This window comes from Triticum aestivum, chromosome 5B, assembly GCF_018294505.1.
Source record: "Triticum aestivum cultivar Chinese Spring chromosome 5B, IWGSC CS RefSeq v2.1, whole genome shotgun sequence".
Classification (NCBI taxonomy): domain Eukaryota; kingdom Viridiplantae; phylum Streptophyta; class Magnoliopsida; order Poales; family Poaceae; genus Triticum; species Triticum aestivum.
In genome coordinates this window covers 236424404-236431378 of record NC_057807.1, presented here as the reverse complement: position 1 = coordinate 236431378, position 6975 = coordinate 236424404, and the positions used below count along the sequence as shown (strand labels likewise).

General features: G+C 51.7%; 1 pseudogene; it reads right to left on the bottom strand.

The window, feature by feature from the left end:
* Window positions 1-211: 211 nt before the first annotated feature.
* LOC123111155 (purple acid phosphatase 22-like) lies at window positions 212-3824 on the bottom strand (annotated as a pseudogene).
* Between the last annotated feature and the right edge of the window lie 3151 nt (window positions 3825-6975).

Genomic DNA, 6975 nt, shown 5'->3' with positions numbered 1-6975 from the left:
TTCCGCACTCACGATCTCTTCAAAACCTCCTCCAGATCAACTCCACCGTGGCCTCAAACAACCTAGCTCATGATACCACTTGTTAAAATAAATCCGAGACATATCGTTGATCATCCGAGGACCAAGCAATCACATGAGCACGACATCGAGATTTGTTAACGAGGTTCACCGATATGGCTACATCCCCGGGGCCTGACTATGGACGCTCCTTCCCATAACACCGCTACAATACCGCACCCGGTCGCTCTGGACACTGGCACATGCCGCCGGCTTCCCCTGCGTTCCGGTGCTATTATGTTGGCATAGGTTACATTGTGTGTCTACCCCCGATATATATGAGAGGCCTAGGATACAAGTGTTCTACTAGGACACGACTCCACATCCTATGTAAACACAATACAACTCATAGTCCAACTATAACCTATCGTGTACACTATATTTGACACAACTCCAACACCATGGACAGCTTTGGAGTAGCAAGCTCTCCAGCCAGACCTCGTCGCGGACGGTAGCGTACTCGTCGTCGTTGCGGTGCCATGTCCAAACGGCGCTCGTCTCGTTGACGATTCTCAGCCGACCGTGCCCAAAGCTCGCCTCCCGGAACACCGACAGGTGCGCTGAATTGTGATCCTTGAGGAACCTTCAACAAAATTACAAGAATCCCGAGACGATTTCAAAATCTAGAAAAGACCAAGGAAATCAGAAACAGTGAGATCGATCGCCTACTTGAGAGCAAGCCCTTCCCTGTTGCCGCCGTCGCCAATGGTGATGTACATCGGGCCCCGGCTGTCGGCCTCGTTGTCGTAGATCCTCGTCTAGTTCATCCGCCAGCCAAAAAGTTAGTCTGCTTTGCAGTTCATCCATGGAGCAAAAATATAGTAGTAGGGCTTACGAATCGCTCGTAGGCGTGGACGTGCCCGGAGAAGGCGACGTCGACGCGGGCATCGTAGAGGAGCCTCTCCATGGCGGCGCGCATCGCCTCGCCCTCCCCCTGGTGCGCCTGGTTGGTGTTGTACCACGGCGCGTGCAGGAGGACCAGCAGCCACGGCGTCTTCCGCCGGTCCACGCCGGCGAGGTCCCACTCCAGCCACGCGTACTGCTCCGACCCTTGCTCGAACTCCGTGTAGGAGCCCAGCATCACGACGTGCGCCGCGCCGCTGGCCACGTCCAAGGAGTAGTTGAGGTTGGAGGCGGAGCCGCTCTCCTCGTGTGGCATGCGCCACCGCGCGTTGTATGCGACGAAGGGCGCGAAGCCCACGACGGGGAGCGCCTCCACCTCGTGGTTGCCCTCCGTCACCATCCACGGCCGCGCGCTCGCCAGCGGCTGCACCAGACGCCCGAACGAGTCCCACAGCGGCTGCTGCGTGTCTGCGTACGACAGGTCGCCCGGGAGCAGCAGCATGTCGTAGTCCGCGCCGCCGATGTGCGACAGCGTCGACGCGGTCCAACCGGTCTGGCCGAGGTCGCCGATGACGACGAGCTCGATCGGCAGGGACGCCGGAGGGGTCCTGAGGGTGAACTCGTCGCCGGCCTTGCCGCACCGGTAGTGGTAGGTCGTGCTGGGCGCCAGCGGGCCGATCGTGACGTGGTGGATCGCGCCAGACTTGTAGAAGAAGTAGCGGTACGTCGCGTGATTGCCGGTCGTGGACACCGTGTAGTTGCCGCGAGATTTGCCGTACTCCACCACCGACGGCGCGTTCCGGTCGTCAGTGACCCATGAAATCCTCATGCTGTTGCTTCCCACAGTTGAAATATGCACCTAACGGGTACCATGTTAAATTGTAAAATTAGTGAAAATACCCACAAAAGTAAACACTGTTACACAAAAGAACAGTAGAAACATCCGTTAAAAAAAATCTGTTTAAACGATCCTTAAAACAAAGAATTGTATAAACACTAGCAAAAAAAGAATGTGACAAATATTTTGATATAAGAAGGGGCGAATAAACCCATCCACAAGTTTACTATACAGGGACAGGGCCCATACACCGATTACTCTACAGAGAATACTTGCAAATCCTCTGTGAACACATTTTTAAAAAATTCAATTTTTTTTGAAGATTTATAAAATTCCAAAAAAATACACAGGTTTTTAAATTCGGAAACTAAATAATTTCGGATCTCACTGAAATATGCGAAATTTCAGAAATTATTTCGGATCTTGAGATTTCAAATTCCACTTAATTTTAATGAATTGTGACATAATTTAAATTTATTTTGTAATCTGTTTGTATCTGTCTCAAAATTTCGGGGTTAAAAATATTTCGGACCCCACTGAAATATTTGAAATTTTGTTGAAATTTTCCACATGTTTGCAAAGTTTTAGAAAACTCTAGGTTGCTCAGTGCTAGCAGCTGCTCCCAAATGATTTTGAATTTGGCCTTCAAATTTGCCTAAGCATGGAAACTACTTTTGATGAAATGCAAGTTTTCAGAAAATTCACATTTCTTTTAGCCGTGCAGAGAAGGCAACTACTTTTCGTCCCGAGTATGTCAGTTACATCATCTTTATAGTAGGCACAACTGACTGGTCGGTAGAGGAGTTAAACCCCTCTGTACAAATCTACACATGATCATGGTAGCATCTTGTACAGGCATCAAGAATCAAGCAGCGTCAAGAAACTTTGTAAATGTTGCAAACAGTACTAAGGGGTAGCTGAAATTAACCTCACATTGAGTTGCTACAAGCAATGCCATTTTTATTATCTTTATCCAAAAAAAATGCCATTGTCTGGGTATCTGCTAAACACATCGAGTATTATCTGTCTATACAAGCCAAAAAGCAAAGCATGAGGAATAAAACAAAGTTGACCAATTGAGGACGCTTCTGCCACCAAATTTTTGTGGAGAATTATCGTCTGGAAAATTCTTATAAATCAGATGCGCACATCACATCTCTGTGTGACAAAATGAAGAACAAGCAGCTAAAAAATAAGTTTGCAAGAAATGTCAAATTCTTGCACACACTTGAGAGTTGTTCAGAGCCAAAAAAAAATCCAGCCTTACCTGCTGAGGATGAGCCGCCGGCTTGTCGTGCGCCGTCAGCACAAGCGGGCTCGGCGGCCGGCGGACGTACTCGTCGGCGCGCGCGCAGAGGAACATGAGGGACGTGAGCCCCTGCATGAGCACCCTCCACGAGTGCGCCATGGCTTCCACCAACAAGTCCCCGCAGAAGGTGCCCGTGACGCTGCGCCCGAGCGCCGCCTGGTTCACGCAACGAACGCACCGCTCGTTGGCCGCCGCGAAGAGGACCCTGGCCACACCGAGGACGCTGCCGGCCGCGGCGTGGTATAAAACGCGGGTGAGCGCAACGGCCACGCGGAATGCCGCGCACATGAACAGTAGCGTGCGGAGCAGAAAGGCGGTCCGCCTCTTACGCGTGTCGCCGCGATGCCAGGAGGAGGTCGTCCCCTCCGTCGCCGTCACCGTCGCCGACCTTGGCTTTAAGAAGCACGGGACCTGGTAGGGTGTAGCCGCACGCCATTACGTTAATAGTATTATGGGACGAAGACTTTGTGCAGAGCATATGTTGTGGCCTCGTAGTCGTAGGTATCCGGAGGAGCATATCCTCGCTCCTGACAGGAGATGCCACGGGAGTTTGCGGTATCTGACATGTGCCGTGGGCGGCTGCGACGGTTGCAGCCACCGGAGAGGAGGGGCGTGCTCGTGCTGGTGCTGGCGGTGGCGGTGGCGGTGGCGGGGTGCTGGAGGCGGAGGAAGGGGAGGAAGGGAGGAGATAGGTAGGCTGGGGCTGGCATTGCTGCAACATTTACCGTAGCTTTTTTTATCTGTTCCTCCTCTGAAGTCTGAACTGTATTCTTTTGAGCCTCCGTGGCAATATTTGTCCCTGTTTGGATGGGAGCTGAAAGCAGCACGCCAGCTGCTGCTGACGCATTGGAGGTTGATAACTTGATGGGGACAGGAGAATATTACTAGTAGATGCGGTTTGAGAGGCTGAAGACATGTGAGGTGGCAAGCAATCTAGTCAGTAAATCACTTTATGACTTTGATAGAAGGAGTATGGATAATTGCAATGAGCCAATGATTAGGATATCTTTCCAAAACTAGTTGTCAACCGATGCACCTTCATGGGCTAGTAGCTATTACTACAACACATAACTTAGGCATCTCCAATGCCGTGCGGCAAAACACTTGCATGTTTTTTGCCATCCAACCGTGTGCCGTACACGTCTTGAACGCGTCCATATGTACGAATTTTCGCAAACCGGATGCAAAGTTAGGAGAGGTTTGCGTGAGTATGGATCTCCGCCATGTAGGACTCCGACAACCCACCTTCCCAAAACCTCATCTAGAGCCCATGAATTTGGCTGCATCCGCACTGTTTTCGTGACAAAGCATGCACGTTCTCACCCTTTCCAGCAAATTGGTGTCACCGTCCACCCATGTTTCCGCCCTTTTTGCCGTCTGTCGCCGCATGAATCCGTTCGTACCATTGCCGGAGCCGGAGAAGGAGGATCAAACTATGGTGGTCGCCCGGAAGATCAACTCGACAACCCGCAACGTTCACCACATCGACTAAACGAGCAAGGAGAAAGTGGCTTTGGTGGCCGTCCACCCTTCATCTCTTATTAGAAGGAAGGCAGGCCGGGGTGGGGGTGATTGGCCGGGTGGGGACAGGGCGCTGCCGCCGCCGATGCAGTTGCCGCTCTGGCTGATGCAGATTTGTAGCTGCCGTACTACTATGCGGTGACGCAAGTTAGTCATCGGCACCCATCCCCGGGCACTCCCGGCACATCCATGCCATGGGCTGTCGACCTGAACGCACCTGTTCACTTCGCTGAGTCACCATTGTCGCAGCTTGTCCGGTTGCGGACGTCCGGCATGTCAATTGGGTGTATGCTCTTTGTTTGCCGACATATCTCAACCGAGCAGGACGCTGACAAATGAAGGGGGGATGTTGAACATCATCCACGATGGATGTGGCTTTGAGAACGAACAATTGGAGACTCCTAAAAGGAGATATAAAACGAGCCGCCGGGAACGTACAACGAGTAGTTGGGCACATACACCCAGCAACCACACTCATATGCCGAGAAGACGGGCCTTGATATAGAGGATTGGTCGGCTGGTGGTGACCCAAAGAAGAGTGGAAGGGGAGAAAGTTCCAATTGGAGGGAGGACAAATTGTTGTATGATGCTTGGTTGGCCACTAGCATCGATCTGTTTCAAGGCACAGAGCAAAGAGGCTCAATCTTTTGGTACAATGTTCATACTTCGTTCCATGAGCACAAGAACTTCGATCCCTAGTTCACGAAAGTGATCCAAGATCGTTCCATAAAGTCGCTCACCCATTGATGCTACATTATCTGAGAGTCTGTGAGCAAGTAATGTGTCCATCTCAATTCACTCATAAAATGGTGGCTAAGTGGTGCAATAATCTCCGAGCAAGTAAGTTGTTCTACTCGATGGTCATTTGGCTGAATATGCTCTATGTGTTCGTCATTTGGCCGGATATGATCTGTGTGTTGGTCATTTGACCGGATTTGCAACTTGTTGACCATGTCCTCTTTTGCTAGCCTTCCCATGTGATGCGGTGCATCCTTCGGTCATCCCCATGGATCTACCATCGTCTCATCAAGCACCAAGAGGACCCATGACAAGAGCAAGAGCTAGAGCTCTCGAGACCGATGTGACTTCTCTCCTTAGTGATATCTCATATGATCCTCTCGAGACGTGGCTACTACCTAAGTCCGGAATGTTGTGCATGATTAGGTACAAAGAGGACCCTTCCGAGGATGCACATGAAGATGATCAAGCCACCAAGTCCACGGAAGAAGAGAACCAACGGAAGAAGGCGAGAACAGCTTCCAGGCACTGGACATCCAGCCATGGCCCCGGACATCCGGCCCCTGGAGATCTACACCACAACCAGGCGTCTACAGCAGAAGCTACACGACCCGGACATCCGGCGTCCAGCCCGAACATCCGGCCCTCCGCCCCGGAAATCCGGCAGCCAGCCCGGACATCCGGACAAGGCGACCAGGGAGCACAGAAGGCTGCCCTAACAGCCTGGACATCCGGCCGTCACACCGGACATCCGGCGCCTCCTGAAGCCCCGGACATCCGGCCCCTCCGCTCGGACATCCGTCCCCGTCCATCCAGAGAGCAGCAAGGCCATCTCCACCAGCCCGGACATCCGGCCCTTCAGCCCGGACATCCGGCCCCTCGCGAGCGCCCGGACATCCGGCCCGACGCCCGGACATCTGACCCTCCCTGTCTGCGAACAGTGTAAGGGTCGTGGCCCGTGTACCCCTTCGCCCCCTAGACTATATATACTCCTCCTCCATCCTCGTTTTAGGGTTAGCATTGGTTCAGCTCATTTGAGATAGAGCATTTCTCATCCGTACCAGATCTACTCCTCGTGAGGGACCGCACCTCTTCGGAGAAGATCCATCCGGATTCAAGACCTCCATCCGAAGAAGACAATCAAGACCTCCTCACGGAGAAGAACGGTTACTCTTGTATCGTCCCTTGTTGACATTGGATCTCGTGTTACTTTGTGCCTCGATGATCTAGCACTTGTGTGATCATATTGGTGCCAGTTGAGTGTTTCTCTTGTTTTCCCCCGTGATTTCCCTCGTCTTCTTTTGTGCGTTCTTCGTGTTCTTCGTAGGGATCCTCTCCAAACATGAAAGATCGGCCCCATAGGGTTCCGCCCTACATCATCTTGGAATCATGAGCCACGTTGATAATGTTTTTGGAGCCCCTGCCCCGTGTTTTCTAGCTTGATTTTGTTGTTTTCGTCCTAAATCCAAAAATCCCCACCAGAAATAGCACCAATTTTTTTGTGATTTGTTGGTGTGATGAAGTTTTGCTGGATTTGATCCACTGATCTGCTTTGTATCGAGTGGATCTAGCTTTTCCCCACCTTCTCCGTGATTTTCATCCACAAATTCGTCCGAATTTTGCCTCGGAGTTGCCCTTTTTCCCGTGGAGTTCACCGAGTTCGTCCACG